Raw genomic sequence first — 12,801 nt, forward strand, 5'->3', positions numbered from 1 at the left:
TTCTCAAGAATTTTAGATAAGAATGGAAGATTGGATATAGGTCTGTAATTTTTCAAGTCATCTCGATCAAGCGAAGGTTTCTTAAGTAAAGGTTTAATTACAGCTACCTTAAAAGCCTGTGGTACATATCCATTTACTAAAGAAAGATTTAATCATATCTAAAATGGGGCTGGTAATCAGAGGGAACACTTCCTTAAATAATTTGGTTGGGATTACATACAAGTTGAAGGTTTAGATGAAGCTAATATTTCTGATAACTCAGGAAGCTTCACAGGATCAAAACAGTCCAAACACAAATCAGGTTCCACAGTTATTTCCAATGTTGTCTCACTTGCTGAGGATGAAGTAATCATCTTCGGGAGTATGTCAAAGATTTTATTTTTAATAGAATCAATTTTATTTAAGAAGAATCCCATAAAGTCATGGCTGCTAAGAGCTAAGGGAATGGATGGCTCAACAGAGCTATGACAATGTGTAAGTTTAGCAACTGTACTAAAGAGAAACCTAGGATTATTCTTGTTCTCTTCTATTAATGATGAGAAATAAGCTGTTCTAGCTTGGCGAAGTGTCTTTTTATACAACAGTAGGCTATTTTTCCAGATTAAGTAGGAATCCTCTAGGTGTGTAGAGCGCCATTTTCTTTCCAAATTTCTAACATTGTGCTTTAAAGTACGCAGCTCTGAATTAAACCATTGAGCTAGCCTCCTATTAATGATGACCTTCTTTTTCAAGGGGGCTGCATTGTCTAATGCATCACGCAATGATGAAGAAACACTTTGAACAAAATAATCAATTTGTGAAGGGGCAGAAACAGAATTATTGCCCTCCACTGTGCTTTTCAGTGATAATGAGAAAATTAAAAGTGGAACAGATTCTTTAAAGGTTGTTACAGCATCGCCTGATAATGATCTACTATAATGAAATTTTCTTTCAGGTGTGGAGTACTCGGTTAAATTAAACTCAAAGGTTATTAAGAAATGGTCAGACAGGACAGGGTTATGAGAGAATATTGTTATGTCTTTACATTCAATACCATATGTCAGCACAAGGTCCAGAGAATGAAGACAAAGGTGGGTAGGTTTGTTAATGTTTTGATCAAAGCCAATTGAGTCTAAGATAGCATTAAACGCTATATTTAGGCTATCACTTTCAGCGTCTACATGAATGTTAAAATTCACCACTATAATAACTTTATCTGTATTTAACACTAAATCAGATAAAAGGTCTGAAAACTGATCTAAAAATTGAGAGTAAGGGCCTGGTGGATGGTACAAAACAACAAACAGAAGAGGTTTTAGTGCTTTGCAATTTGGATGAGGAAAACTAAGGATTAATTATTCAAAAGAGTTGTAGCTATTGATTGGTCTGGGGCTAATCAATAAATCCGACTGAAAGATGGTTGCTACTCCTCCTCCTCGCCCAGTAATTCGAGGAATGTGAAAATTTAAATAATTAGTAGGAGTTGACTCATTTATAGTAACATAATCCTCTTGCTGCAGCCAGGTTTCTGTGAGGCAAAGTAAATCAATCTGATTGTCACAAATCAGGTCACTAACTAGCAATGTCTTTGAAGAGAGAGATCTTATGTTCAGTAAGCCACATTTAATTGTTTTATTTTTCTTTTCGGTCTGAGTTGCGTTTATTTTTATTAGATTTTCCTGATTTCCTCCTTTTAGATTATTTTTTAATCTATTCAATTTTGGCCGTGGGCGAGACACTGTCTTAATAGGGTAATGGGTGGGTAGCAGTACAGAAGCTGCAGAGAGGAGTGTTAAACTACGACTCTGCTTCCTGGTCTGAACGCTGGGTTGTCAGAGTTTTGGAGAACTAATAAATTCGACCAGATTCCTAGAAAGAAGAGCAGCTCCATCCAAAGTGGGATGGATGCCGTCTCTCCGGATCAGACCAGGTTTTCCCCAAAATGTTCGCCAGTTATCAATGTAACCCACATTGTTTTCTGGACACCACCTAGACAGCCAGCGGTTGAATGACAGCATGCGGCTAAACATGTCGTCACTGGTCCGATCGGGGAGGGGACCAGAGAAAATCACGGAGTCCGACACTGTTTTGGCAAACTTACACACCATATAAAAGCCGTAATGGAGCCTTCACACTGTCACAGTTGCTAGGTGACAAAGTTATGCTGAGGTAAGGGCAGGCACAGCTGGTGAAGGTTTTCACAGGACCCGGCCCATGTAGACTGGTCCTTAGAAGGATGCAGCCTCTGAATCTGGACAAAGCTTGTGTCGTGAGTCTGCAAGCGATTAATTATTACTGCTACTGTTTAGATTTCTTTTAGTATCAAAGATTGCTGTTAGAAATAATTTGTAGATCCCCAAGCAGCAGTTTACTTCAAAACTATAAAAAGCCATGTCAGATGGAATTTAGGCAATCACTAATTTCCTACAGACTAGGAACATCTGAAAATTCAATATTTATTTCAACACAGTGTATTTTTGTTAAAATGTTCAGTTAGTATTTTTGAAGCGCTCTTTAATCAGTTTACAAACCATTACAATTAAACATGCATTTTACATATTGAAAAGAAAGAAATATTGGTGTCATTTGTTTTAATAACTGGACGAAAGCATAACAAGAGCACTTATTTAAGGTAAAGGTAAGGTTAGTTTATTTATATAGCGCTTTTCAGCAACGAGACACTCAAAGCGCTGTACATACAATTACAATACAATCACAAAGCAAATAAACACTTATACAGACACAGAAAAACAAATCAAATGATAAAATCAAACAACAGAGGTAATTTAAAAAAGTAAAATAAAATAAAAGAAAGAGAATTGAATGATGGACAAGAAAATGAAAGGAAAATTGGACTGAAAACACAACTAATCATGCCTAAATGGCACAGTCAAAGGCCACTCTAAACAAACAAGTTTTTAATCTTGATTTAAAGCAACTTAGATAAATAATTAAAACACTACTTAAAAATCTTCTCCCTTGAAACAATCCTCACGAGAGGGGACTTTATTCTTCAAAAAGCGCACAGAATCATCATCAAAAATTCCAGAAGTTTCTCTCCCTTCAATCTTTATGGGGCGGTTTTTATACAAATACAAAGCATTAGTGTGTATTGTATTGCATCCTGACTAATTGACATCATCATACTCATTTACGTAAACCTTCTTGGCACCTTCAACATTGCTTTTCTCTACTTTTTCCGGGAATACACATTTAGCCGAATATCTGGAAAATATCAAATTGGCGTACGTGACAGTTTTACAATAACAATTTCATCACTTATCTGGATGCAAACTCTCAGGTCAAATTGACCTGGCAGGGGCCAGCATATCACAAGATTTCCTGCAATAACAAGCTCATTAATCTCTCCTCTCGCCAAGAACTTTTCTCTAATATAATCTGTTTTTCCAGACAGACAGCTTGCATGTCTCCACTCAGAGTGAATTTTTCACAGAGTTCATTTTATTATGGTAAAGACAATAATAACACTTTTTTGATCTAATTAAACAGAGCTTTACGCTTCCACAGTAGAAAGCCCAACATTTGTACAATTGCCCATTTTGGTTATGAGTTGATGCCTCCAACTAACTGCAGACAAAGTTTAGATTGCAGCTCTTTTGAGATCAGAATCAACCCGGACCCCTCACAGCCCTGCCCTCCCGCCATACTGAGGGGATGAAGAGTGCTGTGGAACTTGTGTTAAAGCTTGTTTGCTGCTATGAAGACATCTTTAATGTAGGAGCTTCTCCTGGTGTTGTCGTCATCCACCCAGACCCTCCACCCTCTTTGCCACTCCGGAGGGAATAGTAGCTGGGCCGAATGAAGGAAAGGCAAGTGACAATAAACAGGGTAAGTTGATCATCCTTGTGTGATGCAAAGACACTTAATATAAAATATTTAACAGTAATGTGGTTTTAAAGAGGTGGAGAACTTGTCAAAAATGTCTAAGCAGAGAAAGAATCAAGAAAACAAAAAAAGGGAACAAATAATTAATAATTACTTACCATCTTTACGATTGATCAAAGAAGGGCGAAGCCTCCAACCTCCCAACTGTGAAGTACAACGGTGGCATCATCATGTAATGTAAGTGATCTGATGCAAGAGCGATTGATGGACTTCACCTAATCAATGGCAAGATCAGGAATGAAATAATGTTACCAACTGTGACTGAGGTCTGGAGCATTTAGTTTTTTGCAAAATACAAGCACAAATACAAATTATTATGTTTTAACTTTGCACCACCAGAACAAATAGAAACAGAGTGAATGAGCTATAATTAGATTTTTGTATCTGGAGTTACACATGTATGAAAAAATTAGAAGGATAGAAGGACAATGAGTATGACAGGTTGTATAGCAAACCTGCGCTAACCTTAGTGTGTAGAAACATTGTTTTGTTGTGGAATTGTCTTATCAAAGTGGGTAGAAGTTGACTCATAACAAGAGAAAATCCAGACTTTGTCTTCTAAGTTTTATTCAAAGGCATCAGCGTTTGAATGACTCTGTCACCAAGCAAGTCAGTTGAACAGAGCCCTGATCAACATTTACACAGTATTTATACCAGAACATGACAGTGTTATCTCAACTGCAAAGAGTCTGTGTTTTATGACCCAAACCCTTCTTAAGTTCAAAAGTGACAAGGTTATCTAAGAACAGACCTAACTGCCCTTCCTCTAACACAGATGTTCTGAGGAGTAAGATAAAAAAAGGTCATACACTGTGAAATGCTTAACGCAAGAATTTCCATCACAGTTTTCATCCAGGAGGTCATTGAAAGCCACCAGGATACGGTTGGTTGATGACATCAGGACACCCCTTTTACCAATTTTAAAAGAATTAACAGTCACTACAACACTTTTAGATACCTTAAAGCTGAAAGAGGCGACAAAGAAGGCACATAATTGACCTTTCGCAAAAGCCCCGCCCCCTTAGTTACTGTTACTACGCCCGTCAAGCTTTCTGTAGCCGACGGAGTGTTAGTAAATGTCATGACAGGGATAGCTTCTTTACCAGTGCGTGTTAGTGACTCGTTTTGGAGCAATACTTGCGCGATATCCTCCAGATCAAGGCAAAAGGGGGTTACAATATGCCGTGGAGGGTTATATTCAAAATATTACAATACGTAATGAAGGGGACACAACAATTCTCGAGGCTAAAGCATACCGGTCTCAAGCAAAATCGGAGAAACCCCATGACCTCTACCTCAAATGCAGCCAGCACACCCTTTTGGACCAGTCCTGCTCCTGCACTGCAGGGTAAGTTCTCTTTTTTTTAATGTTAGTTAAGTAATGTATTAGTCAAATATGACTGTTACCGGTAGGTTATCTAGCTAGCTAAACTTTCATCAGTGGCTAGCTTGTTACTGTAGGTCCATGGACATAGCTAAGGTTATATGTCAAAGCGCTCATGTGCAGTTCCTTTAAGTAGCTATGTACATTATTGTCAAAAGCATTAAAAAAGTGGTTATGTTACTGTTGTCTTAAAACAGGTCAAAAGGTTTTGGCTCTCATATTGTGGGGCTTATGCACACAGTGGACCTGTGCCGTGCCAGAAATGACATCTCCTGCACAAGCCAGCCCCAGCAGTGGCACAAAGCTAGGGGGAAAAAGATTTATGGACAACCTGTAAGCAGTGTGGTGGTAGCCAAGGCCAAAGTCAACCGCAAGCGGAAACCCATCATGTCCAGTTTTATCCACAATAAGTATGTTTTTTTTTCTTCTTCACATATCCTTCAGCAACATTGTCAATCACATTTTTCAGAATGTATTCCTGCGCACTGTGACATCAAAGACAATACTCACTTGTGAATGTATTTGTTATAGAAAAGAGCTAGGGACAGGAGTGTATAATCTACTGAGGGAAATGTCAGATGCACCCATAAGCTACATTACAGATGCCTCTGCACCAGAGGTCAAAGTTGGAGGCTGGAAGTATGCTGTGGGGTGCGGTCTAAGCCACCAGGTGAGATGAAGCAGAGAACATTTGAGCAAGCCAGTCATTATCAAGTAGCACTCCTGGTGTGCAAAATATTTTCCCCTCAGGTTTGTTGATGTTTCATGAAAATTGGATTTTACATATTCTTAAAAGGTTCTTATGTGATTTAAAAAAAGAGAAAAAGAATCTTCATCATATAGTATCCAGAAATCTTTATTTCTATAGCACCATCCATAGCTCATGTCAACAGAAAGCAAAAATGACAGGTTTAAGTGTAAATAATGTGATGTAATAATTGATGCTACTACTGCCCCTTAAGTATGTATGGCTGGAAGTTCGAAAGCATGCTCAACACATACCAGATGTGATTTATGATTCCTAATCTTGTATTAGGAATTTTGTCTGACACGGTTTTAAACTTTTTTATTTTAGCAATAGCCCTCTCTACGTGCACCCTGTGCTTTGTAATGCGCTTTGTCTCTGGAACATCTCCTGATGGCATTTCAAATTCAATTCAAAAATACTTTAATAATCCCAAAGGGAAATTAAATGTTGTTATAGCTCATATTATGTAGGTTTCTTCAAAAAGCCGTTGTAGATGCTGATGGTTGTGGGCAGGAAGGATCTCCTGTCGCGCTCCGTCTTACAGCAGATCTGAAGAAGCCTCTGACTGAAAACACTCTGTTGCTGTAGGACAGTCTCATGAAGAGGACGCTCAGAGTTCTCCATAATGTTCTTCATTTTATGAAGAATCCGTCTTTCCACAATGATCTCCAGAGGTTCCAGAGGAGTCCCCAGAACAGAGCCAGCCTTTTTTATCAGCTTGATGAGCTTTTTTAAGTCCCTGATTCTGATGCTGCTTCCCCAGGAGATGATGGTAGAAGAGATCACACTTTCCACAACAGACTTATAGAAGATATGCAGCATCTTGCCCTCGAGCCCTCCTCTCTGTCCTCTTCCAATCTTGAGTCACGCCCTTGACGGACTGTCTCAGTGACCAATAAAAGGGCAAAACCAAATAAAATACCCAGGGCATCTTACGTCACACCAATACCTTTCAATCGCACTATTTACATAAAATAATGCTCTTAGGTGATTTACCAATTATACAGTCTTAATTACTAAGTAAGACAATTACTTAATAGCTTACCTTTACCCTTTATATTATTTAAATATTAAAGTAAAGGAAAATACTGGTGTATCAGTTTCAAAACAAGAATATGAAAAGTTATCACCAATGTTATGCATTAGTAAATCAACGTTTACTTTTAATAATTTTTTAGTCTTGTCTTGACCTATGTAAGATTTCTATTAACCTCAACATAGTCATTACAGTAACCTCGGTGTAACACTGGGCTACACACATGATACTGCATGCCCGGTACTCTGGCTGGGTCCTTTGTAGGGCTTGGAGTTCATCCAACTTGTTTCCCAACGATCTCACATTGCCCATCATAATCGACGGAAGAGATGGTTTGAACTTCCTCCTTCTCTCTCCTCTCTTAGCTCCTGCTCTGCATCCACGGCGTCTCCTTTTCAACTCATCAGGGATTTGGGGTTGTAGTTGAAGTATTATTTAAGCTTTTGAGATATTAATCAGCTGCTCCTGGTTGTAAGAAACAACTCCGTTGCCATGGCAATGCATCATAAAAAAATCAACTGTATCTACCACAAGAGGAATAGTTCCCAAAAAAGAATAAATCAGAATCAAAAGTAACAGAGCTAGTCCAACCTGCTGCCACCTTGAGCAGCGCAATCCTAGAATTGCCTTCTGGACCTCGAAAATGGTGGCAGGTTTAACTGCAGTCCGACTGCTCGCATTTCGTCCTCAATCAAAAAGCCCTTATGCCATCCCCCCTTTGCAAATAACTATTGTCTATGAGTGTCTCTAGCAGTGGGATGATTCCACACTGTCTGACTATCTCCTTGTCAGACATGGATCCTGTGAAAAGGGCAGATGAAAAAATGACAGCACCTCGGGGGTCACAGGCAACTAGTGATTTAAGGGTGTTAGTGCTTTTGTAATTTGAAAAGCTCTGGCTTTGTAACACCAGTGACGTTGGCCTTTCTATTTTCAGCTCTGTGCAATCCAGTATTGCAAATGTGGATGGGTAGTCTGCTTTGTAGATTTCTGGCATGTTTTGCATAATGACATTTCTGTGAGGCCAAATTGGTAATTCACCTAATACATCAAACATGTAATGAATCCAGGAATTGAAAATATTACTTGCTGTTTGCATGTGTATGTTAAATCTAAAGGCAAGGCTTTTTAAGTCTTCGTTGTTGCGGAGTTTCATTAAAACAAACAGCAGCTGGCTATGAAGGGGCATCTCAGCAACTTCCCAATCATTGCGTTTGTATGTTAGGGGTATTTTTACTTGAGCAGTGTGTGGATCATTTGGGATACCTAATATTGTGCACAGTTGGTTGAAGCGTTCATATGTAAAGCCTGTACTGTATTCCAGCATTTTGGGGATTTTACTGCTTTCAAGGAGTTCAGGTGTCAGACTTTCTTTTATGAGTGTGTCAATTTGTGCCTTAAGGCTTTCTATTTCAGTTTCTTTTAATGTCAATTTCCATTTCATGTTGTTGTTTTCCTCTTCTAAGTTCTTCTCCTTCTCAGTGTTCTTCTCCTCCTCGGGCTCTCTTTCCAGTTGACATCTAGGGAGTGGGGGTTGCTCTGGTATGATATTCATTTATCTCTCTCACTTTTTACAGCTGCCACTTATTAGCCAAATTGGCCCTGGAGCAGCTCCTGTCAGCCAACCAGATGACTTTCCCAACTTTCCTCTGCCATGCCAACCCACCAGCTTCTGCACAGTTCTAATGAAAGTGCCATGCAGCATTACACAGAACTGAGCAGACTGATTCTATAGCTCTGGAAAGAGAAATCAGAGAACTTTTGGATGTTGTTCCATTGCATTTAACAATGTATGTTTGTTTCAACCTCTGAACAGAGTGAATGTTATAATAAAGGAAGGAGATGCATTGTCAGAAATTTATTTCTGCCTATTTCATCATTTAGCACAATAGAGTTTAATGAGAATAAGCAGGGTTACACTCATTTTAAAACGGTACTAATTAATATTATACATATCACTCCCCACAGTCATCAACATGCTTTTGAGTCTCTTCAGCATCATCAGTGCAGGAGCTGGAGCTGGAAGCATTCAGCTCAGCAAAACCTAATCTGTGTACACATTTTGTCCATGATTATTATTTATTTAACCTGCGAGTTTGGTAAACATGTTATTTACAGTGCCTTAAGTGCAATAAACAAGCATTCAATCCCTATACAGTATTTATTAATTGCTTATATACCAGTTGCTCTTCAATGTGGTGTAATTAGAAGTGCAACTTATAAGCATTCACTGCTCATTCTACCTAACTGGCTAGTGCAATCCTTTTTTTCAAATAAAATATTAGCATGTAGACCTACCGATGTTTGGGTGGCTTTCGACTGGCTCCGAGCTGCTCCCTAGTCTGGTTCAGCACTTGTACAGCAACTACAGGGTTGGGATACTCAGGGGTGGGCTTCGCATTCAGGAAATGCTAAATGAAACAAAATGATTTCAAGTTGCTTGTTAGGAAGCTAACATTAAATGTTAGTTAGCTAATTACTTTTATGTAGTTAAACTGAAAAAACATAACGTTAGAGGGTTACCAGCATTAAGAGCCAACACGACAGTGAACATCTACTTAAGACATTTACCAAAGTTAGGTAATGGACTTACTAAACGTAAGAGGGTAATCTTCTGGCAACAATATCCTAAATAATACACAATATTAACGAATATCATTCATAACCGTGATATTATCACCTCTAGAGCAGGACAATACTTGCCTTACCTTTGAGCAGACGTACGTATGCTTGTTAATTTTCGAGACATTCAGCTGGGAGTGAGGCCTTCCACACCATTTTATCCATTGTAGGCACCGCTCCAGTTGTGTTTTCGGCTTTGGGAAGGGAAAAAACACGACTCCCACAGACAAACTCTTGGGATACCTACTGTCTGATTTACATAAACCATAGGCGCATCGCTTCACCATCTTGGGGAATGTCGGACCTAGCTTACATAGCTAGAAATGCTAATGATGTGTGATTGGACAAGGACTGTTTGGGGACGGGGTTTTGCGAAAGGTCAATTCAAGAAAAAACAAAGCTGATTGATAAAATGAAGGAAGTCTGACATACTGGAAGCTGAGGATGGAGATGGAGTGCCAGCCTTTGGTAGAGGAATGAGAACGGCAGCACAAACTCCTGTTTTCATCAGACAGTAGTCAGCATTAACCCTAGAACACACAAAAACTGTGAGGAGTTGTATTTTTGAACAGATTGTGAAACATGCTTTTGAATGAGACTTGGGATAAGAGGTGTTTTTTTCCCATTGGCTACCTATAGCAAAACATGATTATACATTGTTTATGACAACATACTCTTTATTTTCTGAAATCCTATAGGTAAACCTACTCGACGTTGGAAATACAACAATGTAATGTATAGGAAGCTGTGCTGAAGTAGAAGTAATTTCAAATTCCCACCATTTCCTCCACTTTGTATGCTGTGTTTCACCTCAGCTGGTGAATGTAAAACATACGAAAAAACAATTATTGTTTCTGTCCACAAATCACTCATCTGTTTTGTACCACCTTCCCCAAACCTGAAAGATTTTACTAAGCAGGTTTACTGAAAGTTCTGTTTAAGCTGGTGTCGGGAAATGACTCGCCTAGCCTCTGACAGCCTTCATACAAAAGTCTTGCCCTTCTTCAACTGGAGGTCTGGACGACTGAGTAGCATATCGCAGTCATCCACACTTTCAACAGTCACTTTTGTTCACGGCTGCTCATTCCCTAATTTTACAACTGGCTCTTGGTATATGGGCTAGGTTCATTTTAGTAGCTCAGCACAAGCCCCAAGGGCGCTGTTTTAACAAACTTGGCTAAGGCAACCTATAAAAACCTCCTAAAATATCTTGGAACCGGGCAACAAGACTTTTTACCACCAATGAAAAACCAAAAATACGGTGACTCAAATAATTGAATGTCCACGATTTAATTAGAATTTTATATGCTTTCTTTAATTAGTAATGTTTTGCAGGGGTCAGTAACAGCTTAAATTCGGCAACACGTAATAATTTATATAATAGAAATGAATCAATCAACTCAACCTGTCTTACCCTGATGCTGAAATTAGTGAGTATGGAGAGGCTTTAAAGACGGAGGCTCATCCATGCACCTGATGGAGAAGATTCTTCTGATAACGAGTGGTTTCTTGAAGGGAATACGACTTAATCTTCAGTTTTCTTCCTTCAAGTGGCAGGCACTGATGCTCCAGGCTTTGATGGTTAAAAATGATCTTTGTTGTCATGTCTCCGAAGACAGTAGTTTCCAGAGGCTGAAGAGTTGAAGGAAACCCGGAGACATAAATGAGGTTGATTCAGGACTTCCAGAAGCCTGAAACTTAGAGCAATCAGCTGTTCACCGATCAAGTTCACTTCTCTTGTCTGGATAAAAAGGCTTTAGATTAAATCAGATTCTTAATCTTGAGGCACAGTCCTTTCTGGGCCCATGGGTTGATCCTCTTTTTAATGCAGTCGATCAGTTGGGCTGTGTCTCTGTTCCTTTTCCATCTAAGCTTCTTTTCTCCGTCCGATCTTGTTCCCTGGTCTTCTGCGAGGAAACAACCCCGTTCCCTCCTTCATCATTGCTTTTATGGTGCTTGATGCTTTCACCAGTCAGCCCCTTTATTAGGCTTCTTAGTTATTGCGCAACCTATTCAGCTCAGCTTCTTGATTATTGCTCAATACTTTAGTCATGGTCACTGTGACCTACTGATTCTGTTTCTCAGCCTTGGAGATGCCGATAATAGCCACGCAGCTGGCTGTAGTCGCATCCTCCCTTCCTCCTGTTAGCCTTCAAAAGGTTCGCTGTCAGCATGCAGCTGGCTCTCGTCACTCCCAGTCATCCTACAGTTCTTTCCCTAATCTGCTCAGATTTAAACTTTACACAGTATTACACATTCCATTCTTCAGCTTTCAACATTCACTTTAAAACACAGTTCCAAAACCATCACTTCATTCTTTTTATTCATGCTTCACAAATGATTAATGTTATCTCTCTTTCATTTATAGCTGATTGAGAATGTCAAACCTTAATGTTTTTTACTCTAATTCTCAGTTCTTACCCACATTTCAATCATACATCTTTTAACTTGTTAATAAAAGGTTACTAATTTCATTTAATACATGTGAAAGAATGTAAAATCATCATACATCATTGGATACTTGTTGTTTATACTTCTACAAAAGATAAGACAGATAATATGTGGCAATAATATGTGGCTCCACACAGGCCTCTCCAGTCTCTCAGCTCCAGAATATGAGAACATGCTTGTTTCACTCCCTACTGCTTCAACTGTGTGTTTTAATAATTATTGCATGGATTACACATAAGGATATTTATTGTAACTTTTATGGAGTTAACTGTGAGCAGTTACTAAATGTTGCATGGATTACATGGAAAGATCTCACCTTATTTTGACAGGGTGCATAACGAACCAACAGAGCTAACGACATCATCAGTGCCTGGAGATATTGGAGGAGTATTACCACATCAACTTTCAACGCATCGTGCGACGACTCATAAACCCCAAGCTCCTTCCTGCTATTCAGAAACTTCTGACACGAGCAGATGACTTCAGAGTGAAAACGATTGCAGAGACGGTTTTATATGAACTGAAATTGGTACAAGTTTCCATAGTGCAATCACTGATATGTACGATAAGATGAGCGGTAATGAATGTCTCAAGCAGCTTAACTTTGTTTCAGAGTGCTACGATCAGATGTTTGATGACTTGTTTTGTCTTTTCTGTATTCTCTCTCGGCTTTCT

General features: G+C 39.0%; 1 long non-coding RNA gene across 2 annotated transcripts; it reads right to left on the reverse strand.

Moving 5' to 3' along the window:
• Nucleotides 1-2,858: 2,858 nt before the first annotated feature.
• On the reverse strand, nucleotides 2,859-9,881 carry LOC124869099. Of its 2 annotated transcripts, XR_007038487.1 has the most exons (4): nucleotides 9,762-9,881; nucleotides 9,352-9,418; nucleotides 3,984-4,100; nucleotides 2,859-3,789 (listed from the first exon to the last, which is right to left on the reverse strand). It is a non-coding gene; the product is annotated as an uncharacterized LOC124869099 (long non-coding RNA). The 2 variants fall into 2 exon arrangements; XR_007038486.1 differs by lacking the exons at nucleotides 2,859-3,789; nucleotides 3,984-4,100 and adding an exon at nucleotides 9,012-9,102.
• Nucleotides 9,882-12,801: the final 2,920 nt, after the last annotated feature.

Source organism: Girardinichthys multiradiatus, chromosome 5 (genome assembly GCF_021462225.1).
Source record: "Girardinichthys multiradiatus isolate DD_20200921_A chromosome 5, DD_fGirMul_XY1, whole genome shotgun sequence".
NCBI classification, from domain to species: Eukaryota; Metazoa; Chordata; class Actinopteri; order Cyprinodontiformes; family Goodeidae; genus Girardinichthys; species Girardinichthys multiradiatus.